The following is a 13,149-nucleotide window of genomic DNA, read 5'->3' on the forward strand; positions in this document are numbered from 1 at the left end:
GCAAAAAGGCAAAATGGTTGTCTGAGGAGGCCTTAAAAATAGGTGAGAAAAGAAGAGAAGTGAAAGGCAAAGGAGAAAAGGCAAGATATACCCATCTGAATGCAGAGTTCCAAAGAATAGCAAGGAGAGATAAGACAGCCTTCCTCAGTGATCAGTGCAAAGAAATAGAGGAAAAGAACAGAATGGGAAAGACTAGAGATCTCTTCAAGAAAATTAGAGATACCAAGGGAACATTTCATGCAAAGATGGGCACAATAAAGGATAGAAACAGTATGGACCTAACAGAAGAAGATATGAAGAAGAGGTGGCAATAATACACAGAAGAACTATACAAAAAAAAAAAAAAATAGCTTCATGACCCAGATAACCACGATGGTGTGATAACTCACCTAGAGCCAGACATCCTGGAGTCCAAAGTCAAGTGGGCCTTAGGAAGCATCACTACAAACAAAGCTAGTGGGGGTGATGGAATTCCAGCTGAGCTATTTCAAGTCCTAAAAAATGATGCTGTTAAAGGGCTGACTCAATATGCCAGCAAATTTGGAAAACTCAACAGTGGACATAGGACTGGAAAAGGTCAGTTTTCATTCCCATCCCAAAGAAAGGCAATGTTAAAGAATGTTCAAACTACTGCACAATAGCACTCATCTCACATGCTAGCAAAGGAATCCTCAAAATTCTCCAAGTGAGGCTTCAACAGTACGTGAACTGTGAACTTCAAGATGTTCTAGCTGGATTTAGAAAAGGCAGAGGAACCAGAAATCAAATTTCCAACATCTGTTGGATCATAAAAAAGCAAGAGAGTTCCAGAAAAACATCTGGTTCTGTTTTATTGACTATGCCAAAGCTTTTGGCTGTGTTGATCACAACAAACTGTGGAAAATTTTTAAAGAGATGGGAATACCAGACCACCTGACCTGCCTCCAGAGAAATCTGTATGCAGGTCTGGAAGCAACAGTTAGAACCAGACATGCAACAACAGATTGGTTCCAAACTGGGAAAGGAGTATGTCAAGGCTATATATTGTTACCCTGCTTATTTAACTTATATGCAGAGTACATCAAGTGAAGTGCCAGGCTGGATGAAGCACAAGCTGGTATCAAGATTGCTGGGAGAAATATCAATAACCTTAGATATGCAGATGACACCACGCTTGTGGCAGAAAGTGAAGAAGAACTGAAGAGCCTCTTGATGAAAGTGAAAGAGGAGAGTGAAAAAGTTGGCTTAAAACTCAGCATTCAGAAAACTAAGATCATGGCATCCGGTCTCATCTCTTCATGGGAATTAGATGGGAAAACAATGGAAACAGTGACAGACTTTCTTTTCTTTTCTTTTTTTCTTTTTTTAAATTTTATTTTTACTTTATTTTACTTTACAATACTGTATTGGTATTGCCATACATTGACATGAATCCACCACGGGTGTATACAAGCTCCCAATCCTGAATCCCCCTCCCATCTCCCACCCCATATCATCTCTCTGGATCATCCCCATGCACCAGCCCCAAGCATCCTGTATTCTGTATCAAACATAGATTGGCACTTCATTTCTTACATGGTAGTATACATGTTTCAATGCCATTCTCCTAAATCATCCCACCCTCTCCCTCTCCCTCAGAGTCCAAAAGTCCGTTTTTACATCTGTGTCTTTTTTGCTGTCTCGCACTGCAGATGGTGACTGCAGCCATGAAATTTAAAAAATGCTTGCTCCTTGGAAGAAAAGCTGTGACCAACCAAGAGAGCATATTAAAAGGCAGAGACATTACTTCGTTGACAAAGGTCCTTCTGGTCGAAGCTATGGTTTTTCCAGTAATCATGTATGGATATGAGAGTTGGGCCATAAAGAAAGCTGAGCAACAAAGAACTGATGCTTTTGAACTGTAGTGTTGGACAAGACTCTTGAAAGTCCCTTGGACTACAAGGAGATCAAACCAGTCAATCCTAAAGGAAATCAGTCCTGAATATTCATTGGAAGGACTGATGCTGAAGCTGAAACTCCAATATATTGGCCACCTGATGCGAAGAACTGAGTCATTGGAAAAGACCCTGATGCTGGGAAAGATTGAAGGCAGGAGGAGAAGGGGATGACAGAGGATGAGATGGTTGGATGGCATTACTGACTCGATGGACATGAGTATGAGCATGCTCCGGGATTTAGTGATGGACAGGGGGCCTGGCATGCTGCAGTACCTTGGGTCACAAAGTGTTGGACACGACCAAGTGACTGAACTGTACTGACCTTCATTGTAACTCTTGCTGACACCTACAAAATGCCACACAAATATCTAGGGGCAGAATTTGACTGTCTTTACATCAATATATGTTACTAAATATGAGGTAAGGACTAATCTAATGTATGAATCAACTTCTTTCAGAGCATCTTGCTCCCTCCTCTTCCCTTAAAAGGAGTGGCTTGCTTGTCAAGTGTCTATTTCTTGTTCCTTTCAATAAATTATCAACCACTTGTATGAGAATCCTATAAACATTTGGGAAACAATCTCTGAGACAATTCTTTTTGTCCACAGGAGCCATCTTGAGTACATTAAAACTGCTGGAATTTACAAGATAGCACCAAGTTACAGCACTGGTATTGTCTTAGATAAATTCTTCCAACAAACCTTGTAAGGCAATTTATGATTATCCTCCCAGTCAGTGTTTCTCAGACTCAACATTACTGACATTTTGGGCCAGATGGTTCTCTTTTGTTTGGAGGGATTCCTGTATTCATCGGATGTTCAGTGGCATGTATGCGTGCTAACTCACTTCAGTCATCTCTGACTCTTTGCACTGACCTCTATCCAGTAGGTGCCATAAGCAACGCCTTCCCCACAAGTTGTTTTTATCAAAAATGTCTCCAGACACTGATTAGTGTGCCTGAGGGTGGAAGATCAGTTCAGTTCAGTCACTCAGTCGTGTCTGACTCTGCGACCCCATGAATTGCAGCACGCCAGGACTCCCTGTCCATCACCATCTCCCGGAGTTCAATCAGACTCACGTCCATCGAGTCAGTGATGCCATCCAGCCATCTCATCCTCCGTTGTCCCCTTCTCCTCCTGTCCCCAATCCCTCCCAGCATCAGAGTCTTTTCCAATGAGTCAACTCTTCGCATGAGGTGGCCAAAGTCCTGGAGTTTCAGCTTTAGCATCATTCCTTCCAAAGAAATCCCAGGGCTGATCTCCTTCAGAATGGACTGGTTGGATCTCCTTGCAGTCCAAGGTACTCTCAAGAGTCTTCTCCAACACCACAGTTCAAAAGCATCAATTCTTCGGTGCTCAGCCTTCTTCACAGTCCAACTCTCACATCCATACATGACCACAGGACAAACCATAGCCTTGACTAGACGGACCTTAGTCGGCAAAGTAATGTCTCTGCTCTTGAATATGGTATCAAGGTTGGTCATAACTTTTCTTCCGAGGAGTAAGCGTCTTTTAACTTCATGGCTGGAGTCACAATCTGCAGTGATTTTGGAGTCCCAAAAAATAGTCTGACACTGTTTCCACTGTTTCCCCATCTATTTCCCATGAAGTGATGGGACCAGATGCCGTGATCTTTGTTTTCTGAATGTTGAGCTTTAAGCCAGCTTTTTCACTCTCCACTTTCAGTTTCATCAGGAGGCTTTTTAGTTCCTCTTCACTTTCTGCCATAAGGGTGGTGTCATCTGCATATCTGAGGTTATTGATATTTCTCCCGGCAATCCTGATTCCAGCTTGTGTTTCTTCCAGCCCAGCGTTTCTCATAATATACTCTGCATATAAGTTAAATAAGCAGGATGACAATATACAGCCTTGACATACTCCTTTTCCTATTTGGAATCAGTCTGTTGTTCCATGTCCAGTTCTAACTATTGTTGAGGGTGGAAGATAGTAGACAAAATCTTGCCAGTTGATAACCACTGCTCTCACTACAGTGTCCCCAACTTCTTTGTAGCAAGGTGTTATTTCTGATTTCCCCTCAGAGCTTAAGATTAAGGTAAAGAAGAAAGAAATGGCTGTAGAGAGGAAAATGCTTGAGTTGGGCAAAGATAGTCAAGAGGGTAGGGTATATCTGTAAGGACATAAAATATTAACTTCTTCCCTTCCTTACTTCCCATACTTCCCTCTTTCTTATTTTAAAGAAGAATCAAGAAAGGTATATTTGCACTATTAGATAGCACATATATTTGGGAACTATACTGGAATGTTTAAGAATGTGATCGCTCTAATAGTATGAATCTTTATGAAAATTCTAGCTCTGCCACTTCCAAGCTGAATGACTCTGGACAAGTTTCTTAAGCATCTTATGTCTCAGTTTCTTCATTTGTAAAATGGGGATAATAATATAGTACTTTTTTCACCAGACTTTTGTGATTCAATAATAGAATGCAAATAAACTGCTATTAGGAAAAAACAAGGGAAGCACCCCAAAAGGTAACTCCTTTTATGTAAGCAACATAAAAAGGTTCTTGGAAAGTTGTTTAGGGGAATTCCTTGGGGGTCCAGTGGCTGACTCAGTGCCTCTACTACAGGCAGCAGGGCTTCGATCCCTGGTCAAGGAAATAAGATCCCGCATACCAAGGCCCTTCCCTCAACAAAAAAGAAAAAGTTGTTTGACAAGTTCTTTTCCTACCTTGATGTTTTTTATTTTGGAAATTAAAAAAAGTACTATATCTATTTTTGGAGCTAACATATAGAAAATTTCCTGAATAATTTCCTGCTTAAATGGAATTTTAGCTTTCTTAATTTTAATAGGAAAATGATTTCTTAAATTTTTAATCCAAACCTGATAATTAAAGAATAGGATAGAACAATGGTGGAACCACCAAAACTGCCCAAAGGACCTGTATTTATGCACCCTTGCACCCAGAACTAGAGAGCCCCAGCCACTCTGGAACCACTACATAGATTATTAAAAACTTGTAAAGTAAGTGACAGTGCAGCAGAGGCTGGCCGGATTTTGCCTAGTAAAATCATGTTAGACCTGTTTGGTTCATCTGTGATTGACTTGGCTTGTGACAAAACATTCAACTATGAGGCTAGAACTTTGAACTCTTCTATATCCCATGGATGGAGGAGCCGAGTGGGCTGCCGTCCATGGGGTCGCTAAGAGTCGGACACGACTGAGCAACTTAACTTTCACTTTTCACTTTCATGCATTGGAGAAGGAAATGGCAACCCACTCCAGTGTTCTTGCCTGGAGAATCCCAGAGACAGGGGAGCCTGGTGGGCTGCCGTCTATGGGGTTGCACAGAGTCGGACACGACTGAAGTGACTTAGCAATATGCTAAGAAAAATGTAGCAATTAAATTGAAAACATCGAAGTCCAAGCTCATGTACCCCCCTTAAATCATAACAAATTAATATCTAAAGTCCAACTACAAAGTAGGCAGCTATGCATTTGAAGAGAAAATAAAGAAGAAAATTGATTTCAATATGCATAGAGATTTACTAGTCAAAAGTTGTGTCATAAATATCTCCTATATTTTTAAGCCCCTCCCTTAGGTATCAAGTCTAAGATCCCTTAAGAGCCATGGAAATAATGTCAAAAATGTTCTGTTCTTGTCACCCTCCCTAAATCTCCTTTAAGTTTTAGCATCAATAATAACTCAACCAACTACATCAGTGCTTCAAGAAAGAAGTGTTTACTGGCAGAGAGGAGATCTACACTGAGCCTTTGACAACTGCCTCTTGCACAGACCTTGAAGCAGAGAAGTTTCTTCTGTTGATGTCATGATTGTAACTAAAGAGAACCTGAGTTATTTCTCTAGTATTTGCCTCTCTTGTCAGCCTGATTCAGATCTGTTCAACTTCAAGACATAGCATAGACAGTATAGAAACTCAAGGTTTGGACTATACCTTCACAATGTCCCTGTGTTTCTTTCTATATCACTCCCACACCCAATAAAGAAAAGTAAGCAGAAAATCAAAACCATCAATAATCCCATCCATCAAAATGTAACATTTTGGTAATAAATAATTTAAAACTTTTTCTGTGGAAATAATGTATTTTTAACAAGTATTTTCCTTATATATTATTAATATATACATATATATTATATATTTTGAAGAACAACATGAATGCATGTATGCTAAGTTGCTTCAGTTGTGTCCAACTCTGATCCTTAAGAACAACATACTTATAGACAAATACACAAACTGTAAGTATACAGTTGCCTGATTTTTCACAAAGTGAACATGCCCATGTAATAAGAAATAAATAAAATATTACTGGCTAGGTAATATTAAAGAAATAAAATATTACTGGCTTCCCAGTGCCACACCACCCATTCCAAAAGTAAAACACTATCCTGTCTTCTTTCATGGTTGGCTACTTTTATGTTTCTGAAATTTTTATAAGTGGAATTATAGACTATTCACTTGTTTTCGTATCTGGCTTCCCTCAGGCTGTATTAGAAGATTCATCCAAACGGTTGCATGTGGCAATAATCACCCTTATTATTGTACAGAAGTCCATTGTGTGAGTATACAACGTTATTTATTCATTCCATACTTGATGAACATTTGGAATGTTTCCAATTCTTGGTTCTTATGAATAATGCTGCTTCTGAATATTCTTGTACATATATTTGGTGTATTTATGTTCATGTTTCTCTTAACATACTTAAAAACGCAATTGCTGAGTCTTAGGCTATATTAGCCATTTTCCAAAGTTGTTGTTGTGTAAGTTTACACTCCCACCAGCAGTTCATGGCATTCTAGTCAGTTCACATCCTCACCAAAACTATCTCTCTTTTTCATTTTAGCCATGCAAACAGATGCATATTTGTGTCTCACCCTGTTTTCAACTTGTAATTCTTTGATATTGATGATATTTGACGATGCTGAGTAGCTTTTCATAAATTCACTGGTTATCCTTTTTTGAGGTGTCTGATCAAGTATATTACCCTTTTGTCTATTGTGTTTTCTGTCATTGTTAATGTGTAGAATTCTTTAGATATTCTGGTTACACCAGTTCTTTAGATATTCTGGTTACATCTCCCAATCTGTAGCTTGTTTTTTCATTCTTTTAATGATGATTTTGATTAACACCAATCTTACTGCATCTTTTGTAGTTTTTTGTGTCCTGTTTAAGAAATCTTTGCCCAAAGTCAGAAAGATATTGTCCTATTTTTTGCTGGAAATTTTACTGCTTTATCTTTGTCATTTAGATCGGCAGTCCATCTGGAATTGATTTGTATATGGTGATATACAGAGGTTAGAGTTCCTATTTTTTCTATGTGTAATGAAATAAGCTATGAATCTAGCACCATTTTTTGAGGTCATCTTTCCCACATCAAGTAACTTTATATATATGCAAATCAGTTTCTAAACACTCTATTCTGCTCCATTCCTCTATTTATCTAATTTTGTACCATCATCATGCTATCTTAACTCTTGCAACTTCATAATATCTTGTTATCAGGCAGTCCATGGCAGTCCATGTCCTCTATCTTTATTCTCTTTGTCTTGATTATTCTTGGTCATTTCCATTTCCATAAAAACTTTAGAATAAGCATTTCTTTTTTTTTTTTTTAGTTTTTTATTTTTTAAATTTTAAAATCTTTAATTCTTACATGCATTCCCAAACATGAACCCCCCTCCCACCTCTCTCCCCACAACATCGTTCTGGGTCATCCCCATGCACCAGCCCCAAGCATGCTGCATCCTGCGTCAGACATAGACTGGCGATTCAATTCACATGATATTATACATGTTAGAATGTCATTCTCCCAAATCATCCCACCCTCTCCCTCTCCCTCTGAGTCCAAAAGTCCGTTATACACATCTGTGTCTCTTTCCCTGTCCCGCATACAGGGTCGTCATTGCCATCTTCCTAAATTCCATATATATGTGTTAGTATACTGCATTGGTGCTTTTCTTTCTGGCTTAAGCATTTCAATTCCCACAAAAACACCTGCTGCAATTTTTATTAAGACTGTTACAGAATTTATAGGTCAGTTTGGAAAAATCGCTACAATAGTGTCTTACAAACTATGTGCATGGCATATACCTCCATCTATTTAGGTATTTTTAATATCTCTTGATTACTCTTTGTAGTTTGTCATAGATTTTGTTTGATTTTTCCTAGATATGTGCTATTTTATGGTATTGTAAATATTCATTTTCTATGATTGTTTCTGGCATATAAACACAGTTGTATATTTGATCTTGTGGTATGACATTAATAATTCACTTATTAATGGCAATAGCTTGCTTACAGAGTCTTTTGGATTCTCTTCATATACAATCTCATCTGTGAACAATGACAGTTTTATTTATTTATTTCCAGTCCTTACACCATTTTTTCCCTATTTTGTTGCATTGGCTAAGACTTTTGGTACAATGTTAAATGTGTATCTGTGTCTCATTCACAATCTTGGTGTACACTAGGGCAAGAGCCTTTCAATATTTTACTGTTAAACATGTTTCCTGTAGGCTTTTGATATATCCTCCTTATCAGACTAAACAATTTCTCCTCTCGTAACACACACACACACACACAAAAACAATTTCTCCTCTCTTCCTAGTTTCCCATCTTTTATTATTTTTTTAGTCTTGAATGGGCTTTATCAAATGTTGAGTGAGATAAAATATTAATTAAACCTTGATTCTGTTGCTGCTAATTACATCCATTGATTTAAAAGTGTTAAACCACTTTTGCATTTCTGAAATAAAATTAACCTATTTAGGATACGGGCTACCCTGGTGGCTTAGGGGTAAAGAATCCACCTGCAGTGCAGGAGACACAGGTTCAATCCCTGGGTCTAAAAGATCCCCTGGAGAAGGAAATGGCAACCCACTCCAGTATTCTTGCTTGGGAAATCCTATAGATAGAGGGGCCTGGTGGGGTACACTCCATGGGGTCGAAAAGAGTTGGACATGACTTAGTGACTGAACACAACGATTTGGGATATATTATCTTTTTAAATATAACACTGCATTTTATTTGGTAATGTTAGGATTTTCCATAATAACAAATTTATATGTTGTGAGTATATGATCATGTCAATAAATATGGGTCTATTTTTATTGGTTTTAATGACTGAATTTGTTCCCATATTGATGTACCATAATGAAAGTTGTTTATAAAATTTTGCCATCACAAACAGCACTGTGCTTAACACCTTGATCATACGTATGTTACTCAAAGTTTTCCAAAGTACTAAGTAGCACTGCCTTCTTGGTGCTATTTGAACTCAGCAGTAGCTCTATTAATATCAATCATCAAGAGTTAGAACTCAGATTTCATGCTTGCTTTCTACAGGTTTCTTGGATAGCAGAAGTTCTCTAAAGTATAATCTTGAGCTTGCTTGGCCCTGGCTAAAGATTGATATCTACTACTGGGGGCAGGAATCCCTCAGAAGAAATAGAGTAGCTATCATGGTCAACAAAACAGTCCAAATGAGGTATTTGGATGCAATCTCAAAAGCAACAGAATGATCTCTGTTCGTCTCCAAGGCAAACCATTCAATATCATGGTAATCCAAGTCTATGCCCCAACCATTAATGCTGAAGAAACTGAAGTTCAACGGTTCTATGAAGACCTACAAGACCTTGTAGAACTAACACCCAAAAAAGATCTCCTTTTCATTATAGGGGACTGGAATGCAAAAGTAGGAAGTCAAGAAACACCTGGAGTAACAGGCAAATTTGGCCTTGGAATGCAGAATGAAGCAGGGCAAAGACTAATAGACTTTTGCCAAGAAAATGCACTGGTCATAGCAAACACCCTCTTCCAACAACACAAGAGAAGACTCTACACATGGACATCACCAGATGGTCAACACTGAAATCAGATTGATTATATTCTTTGCAGCCAAAGATGGAGAAACTCTATACAGTCAACAAAAACAAGACCAGGAACTTACTGTGGCTCAGATCATGAACTCCTTATCACCAAATCCAGGCTCAAATTGAAGAAAGTAGGGAAAACCGCTAGACCATTCAGGTATGACCTAAATCAAATGCCTTATGATTATACAGTGGAAGTGAGAAATAGATTTAAGGGCCCAGATCTGATAGATAGAGTGCCTGATGAACTATGGAATGAGGTTTGTGACATTGTACAGGAGACAGGGATCAAGACCATCCCCATGGAAAAGAAATGTAAAAAAGCAAAATGGCTGTCTGGAGAGGCCTTACAAATAGCTGTGAAAAGAAGAGAGGCTCAAAGCAAAGGACAAAAGGAAAGATATAAGCATCTGAATGCGGAGTTCCAAAGAATAGCCAGGAGAGATAAGAAAGCCTTCTCCAGCAATCAATGCAAAGAAATAGAGGAAAAGAACAGAATGGGAAAGACTAGAGATCTCTTCAAGAAAATTAGAGAGGCCAAGGGAACATTTCAAAGATGGGCTTGATAAAGGACAGAAATGGTATGGACCTAACAGAAGCAGAAGATATTCAGAAGAGATGGCAAGAATACACAGAAGAACTGTACAAAAAGATCTTCACAACCTGGATAATCACGATGGTGTGATCACTCATCTAGAGCCAGACATCCTGCAATGTGAAGTCAAGTGGGCCTTAGAAAGCATCACTACGAACAAAGCTAGTGGAAGTGATGGAATTCCAGGGGAGCTATTTCAAATCCTAAAAGATGATGCTGTGAAAGTGCTGCACTCAATATGCCAACAAATTTGGAAAACTCAGCAGTGGCCACAGGACTGGAAAAGGTAAGTTTTCATTCCAATCCCAAAGAAAGGCAATGCCAAAGAATGCTCAAACTACGGCACAATTACACTCATCTCACATGCTAGTAAAGTAATGCTCAAAATTCTCCAAGCCAGGCTTCAGCAATATGTGAACCGTGAACTCTCTGATGTTCAAGCTGGTTTTAGAAAAGGCAGAGGAACCAGAGATCAAATTACCAACACCCTCTGGATCATAGAAAAAGCAAGAGAGTTCCAGAAAAACATCTATTTCTGCTTTATTGACTATGTCAAAGCCTTTGACTGTGTGGATCTCAATAAACTGTGGAAAATTCTGAGAGAGATGGGAATACCACACCACCTGACCTACCTCTTGAGAAATCTGTATGCAGGTCAGGAAACAACAGTTAGAACTGGACATGGAACAACAGACTTGTTCCAAATAGGAAAAGGAGTATGTCAAGGCTGTATATTGTCACCGTGCTTATTTAACTTCTATGCAGAGTACATCATGAGAAACGCTGGACTGGAAGAAACACAAGCTGGTATCAAGACTGCAGGGAGAAATATCAATAACCTCAGATATGCAGATGATACCACCCTTATGGCAGAAAGTGAAGAGGAGCTAAAAAACCTCTTGATGAAAGTGAAAGAGGAGAGTGAAAAAGTTGGCTTAAAGCTCAACATTCAGAAAACAAAGATTATAGCATCTGGTCCCATCACTTCATGGGAAATAGATGGGGAAACAGTGGAGACAGTGTCAGACTTTATTTTGGGGGGCTCCAAAATCACTGCAGATGGTGACTGCAGCCATGGAATTAAAAGACGCTTACTCCTTGGAAGAAAAGTTATGACCAACCTAGGTAGCATATTCAAAAGCAGAGACATTACTTTGCCAACTAAGGCCTGTCTAGTCAAGGCTATGGTTTTTCCAGTAGTCATGTATGCATGTGAGAGTTCGACTGTGAAGAGGGCTGAGAGCCAATGAATTGGTGCATTTGAACTGTGGTGTTGGAGAAGACTCTTGGGAGTCCCTTGGACTGCAAGGAGATCCAACCAGTCCATTCTGAAGGAGATCAACCCTGGGATTTCTTTGGAAGGAATGATGCTAAAGATGAAACTCCAGTACTTTGGCCACCTCATGCAAAGAGTTGACTCATTGGAAAAGACTCTGATGCTGGGAGGGATTGGGGGCAGGAGGAGAAGGGGACGATTGAGGATGAGATGACTGGATGGCATCACGGACTCGATGGACTTGAATCTGAGTGAACTCCGGGAGTTGGTGATGGACAGGGAGGCCTGGCATGTTGCAATTCATGGGGTCGCAAAGAGTCTGACACGACTGAACGACTGAACTGAACTGAAAGATCGATATCTGTTCAAAAGACAAAGACCTGGGAAGTGAAAAATCTAAACACCTTAGTGTTAAAACATGGGAATATACTCTATGACACAATTGAATATGGTCTCAGAAAACCTCAAGTAAGTAATGACAATACCACGGCTAATGACCTTTGAGCCACTGGTTTCACATACCAATTACCAGCTCGGTAATCTTAGGCAAATTAGTGCTTGCTGTAACCAGGAATTTCTTCACCAATAAAAGAGAAATATATTAATAGTAGATGATTGTTAAATTTACTTATTTATAAGAAGCTCATACTACAACATTATTTTACAGAGTTGGCATTCAGTAAATATCAGTTCTTTCAGTTTCTCTTTAGTTAAGAGGATGTTTTAAAAAAGAAAAGAAATAGTCCAGCAAGGATTTGCTAGTTTTTCTTTGAAAAGGCTCAGGGGGAAAAAAAATCTCTTTTCCAATAGGATCTCCCCTTAAACTTTAATACATGTAAATAAATAGAACACTTCTTATACTTGAAAACTGCTTGGTGAAAAAAAAATCTATACTATTAATGATATCATTTATTTTGTATCATCATCAAAATGCTCCTGTAAATGTCTTCTCTATAAGACTTTTTAACTTGTCATGCAAGCCAGGGTGAAGTCCTAGTTCAGAGATGACTAATTAGGATCAAATTAGGTACTTCTTAGTTATGAAATAGTTGAGTCACACTCTCAGTCTACATCTTTTGATCTGAGGGTGGTGACATAAAATTTGCAGAAAGCACTTGGGGTATGATGCATTGGTTAATTATTTAAACTTACTGATACTTATGTCAGAGATACCTAATTCTTAAGTCTGTAAGGCAATGACCAGATTGTGCTACTACAAGAGTTAGTGGAAATCTTATTTATGTGACAGTCCTTCAACTATTTAAAGTCAGTGCTTGGGGGAGGGATAAATTAGCAATAGTGGATTAACAGATACAAACTTCTATACAAAAAATAGATAAGCAATAAGGACTTTATAGCACAGGGAAATATATTCACTATCTTGTCATAACCTATAATGGAAAAGAATCACACACATATATAAAGCTGAGGGCTTCCCAGGTGGTGTTAGTAGTAAAGAACCTACCCACCAATGCAGGAGATGTAAGAGATAAGGATTGAATCCCTGAGTCA

The sequence above is a fragment of the Ovis aries genome, chromosome X, assembly GCF_016772045.2.
Source record: "Ovis aries strain OAR_USU_Benz2616 breed Rambouillet chromosome X, ARS-UI_Ramb_v3.0, whole genome shotgun sequence".
NCBI lineage: Eukaryota > Metazoa > Chordata > Mammalia > Artiodactyla > Bovidae > Ovis > Ovis aries.